Below are 3,534 nucleotides of genomic sequence, written 5' to 3'. Positions count from 1 at the left end.
TGACACCTCACTGTCTAGCACCTAACCATCTTATTAAGGCTGTAACCCAAAAATATTCAGCCTAGTCTCAAGGCATCCAGTCCCTCTCCTGCCTGTACCTTGTAGCCCTCTTCCTGAAAAAAACACATACCACTACCCACCCACCAGGGAGTAGGTTAGATTTGTTTAAGGGGAACAGGGTCCCCCACCCCCGCTCATCCCAGGTGCAGAACTGGCACATGGACCCTGGGAACAGTCTGGCTCAGCCCCACCACCCCCAGCCCTCATGGGGTACACGTACAAGCAAAATTAGTGCCCCCCATGCACCCTGCACCAAAATACAGTTTCCTCTGCAGCTGGCTTTGGCATTTCCATAGCCCACTGCAGCCCACTGGGGTGAGTGGGAACAAGTGGAGCCGCAGTGAGAATGGTGGAGCTTGCCCCTGCTTACCTCAGCCCCTGCTGCAGTGGCCCTGGTCAGAAAAACCACCAAAACATAACTGTTCCCTGTACCAAAAATAGCAGGAAAAAAATTATTTGGGCCAGCTTTGCAAAGTGGGTGGGAGATGCAACGCTTGTATAACCTTGTGTAGCTCTAAGGGTACCCCACACCCAGTGTCCGGCTGGTGCAAAAGGTGTGCAGAAAAGAGGAGGCAGAACTGCTGTGCAACAGCAACAAGAAAACGCTATGAGAAGCCATGGTGCACAAAGCAATGGCAAGGCAGAATCATAAAGGGGGGGGAGGGTACAGAAAGATTTCACACTCCAACCACCTTGGTGGCCTGTATGACAAACACCCAGAAAAAGTGAGGGCCACAAATGCTGCGGCACCGGGCTAGGGCGGGGGTGATTTCCTCTAGGAGCCCGGAGCCATGGCAAGGCAGAATTGTGAAGGGGATTAGGCAGCCTCTTGCGCTGCTTTGCACGCAGCCCAACTTCCTGCGTCCCTCCTTCAATAGGCATCCAGAAAAAGGGAGACATAATTGTTAAGGATGTGTGGCAGGCAAGGAGGTAGCCTCTTGTTGCAGGATTCTCTTGGGTGTTTTTTGTCCTAAAATGCCACCTGGCTGTACAGTAATACTAAAAGGGCAGGAGGATAGAATTACTTTGATGTGCCCCCTAGTGCATTTTACTAGTTATAGCACATTAAAACATTATGTGGTGAATCAGGTCCATGTTACTTAATTAGTTGTCAAAAAATAAGCCAGGAAAATTAAACCAGGAACTTTTTTAGTGACTAAATGCTGATTACATGGACAAGTACCCATGAGATTTTAATTGAAATGGTGGGTTTTATTTTTCCATCACTGTATATATGTTATTGTCCTGGTGGCTGCAGGCACCTGTTGAAGGCAGAAGTGATGAGAGGACTGATCCTTTTTCTTTACCCCAGCAGAGCCTGTCCACCTCTCCCGTGGACAGGGGGTCATTAATCTGTGCCATTAAGTTGTCAGCTCACCCCATGGCCATGGGAGAGGTGGGCAGGCTCCACAGAAAAAAAAGGATTGGGCTCCTCACCACTTCTGCCTTCAGCAGGTGCCTGGGGGCAACAGCACGCCTGGGGCCACTTAGGAATGGGCTGGCTTGTCCCTGGGACAGTGCAGGGAGGCAGCAGGAAGGTGGCTAGGTATGCTGGAAGCCAAAGAAGTTGGTGGGGATGGTGCATAGATTATGGGACTGCCCAGGCAAGCTGCTAGCTTCCCCAAGCCTGCCAGGCTTCCAGCGCCCTGTGCACTATCACCACTGCCATCTCCACCTGCCAGCACACCCATCCACCCTCTTGTCACCTCCCTGAACTGCCTCAGGGTCACGCCAGTCAGTTTCTGGGCAGCCACAGGCATCCTGCTTGTCACAGGAGCCTGCTGAAGGCAGAAGTATCAAAGGTCCCTATCCTTTATTTCTATGGAGCTTGCCTGTCTGCCTTTCTCATGGTGGGGGGTGAGTTGACAATATTCCAAATTGCAACATTGAAAACTAAACTACATCAGGATATAGTTTAGTTTTCAATGATTTAAGCTCATTTAAAACCCCCAAAACTCATGTACATGTAATGTGTGATGCCATTAAGCCACACAAAGGGAAATTTTTGTTACGTGAACATTGTGACATTGTACATGTATAAGTGCCCTAAGGGGCCAGCTGAGTCCAACTGGTTCCCTGTAAATCCAGTTTGCCTGCCTGATGCACTTTGGCTCCATATTTAGGGATAGCCTCAAACAGCTGACCTCAGTTGTAGGGTGCTTTCGTAATTAGGAAGCAGCTTCCCACCTCCAAGGCAACTCCAGCCCTACAGCACTTGCTTAACCCCTGGCTCCTGATCCTTGAAATGAATCCTGATACATTTCTGCAGTTGTTGATCTCTTCTTGGCATCCTGGTTCCCATCTTCAGGTCCTGACCCTTGAATTTGGATCCCAGTGGCTGAACCCATTCTGGTTCCTGTCTCTGTTTGGCGACCCCTGGATTGTGTCCGGCCTTATGACTGAAGTCAGGGGTGGATCTAGGATTCTTAAAAGGGGGTTGCAGATCATGTCATCTGTACTTATCACACAACACATTTTTCATAGACTTATAGAAAATTAGGTTTGGAAGGGACCTCAGGAGATCACCTACTCCATCCTCAAAGCAGGACCATCCCCAACTAAAACATTCCAGCCAGGGCTTTGTTGAGTTGAGCCTTAAAAACCTCCAAGGATGGAGATTCTACCAGCTCTCTAGGTAACCCATTCCAGTGCTTCACCACCCTCCAAGTGAGAAAGTTTTTCCTAATATTCACCCTCAACCTCTCTCACTGCAAGTTGAGCAAAGGATTATCTTGCTAAAGGTAGTGTCAAGATGTATTTATTAGGTTGAAATCATGATACAGTATCTTCTTCTATTTAACTTGAGGATATACCTAGCTGTCAAGCTTTATTCAGAGCAGACAAAACCATAACTCTGAATGATAATAAAATTAATGTTCTATTTTGTAAAACTGAAGAAAGCACTTAAGTCCACTTAAGTCACTGGGATATAAACAAATGTTTACATGTTTATTATTATTATTATTTTCAAAATCGATATGGATATAGGCACCTAAATATTTTCTGAACCAGGGTTGTAGGTGGTAACATTAGTATCTTTATTTCCCCCCCGAGAAGAAATATAGTTTATATGCTTATTTTTGTTGAACCAGACTTCTAATAAGTTGCATAAAAATAATGGATTTATTTGATGTAACATACAGCTGACATTAGACAAGCAAAAGTTAAAAAAAGAAGCCATTACACTACTATTTCACAGACATGGTGTTATTTATTATTCACTTTTTTTGCAGTGTATATTCATTGTTTGACTGATCTATACCACCTGGCTTTTCCATTTCTGAAATGTATTTACTTTGGCAGTTAGTATGGCCTTTTCTTTTTCGAAATTATTCTGAGTTCTAAATGAACTAACCTGTTTTACAAAGGGAGTATCAAGAGCTATTTGTAACTTTAGGAACAAAATGTGATCTGAATTAGGTGTCAAAGTACCACATCATAGAATCATAGAATCATAGAAGTAGGGTTGGAAGG

Source organism: Gavialis gangeticus, unplaced genomic scaffold (genome assembly GCF_001723915.1).
Source record: "Gavialis gangeticus isolate Ggan-Ray unplaced genomic scaffold, GavGan_comp1, whole genome shotgun sequence".
Classification (NCBI taxonomy): Eukaryota; Metazoa; Chordata; order Crocodylia; family Gavialidae; genus Gavialis; species Gavialis gangeticus.
Note: the sequence above shows the minus strand (reverse complement) of the source record.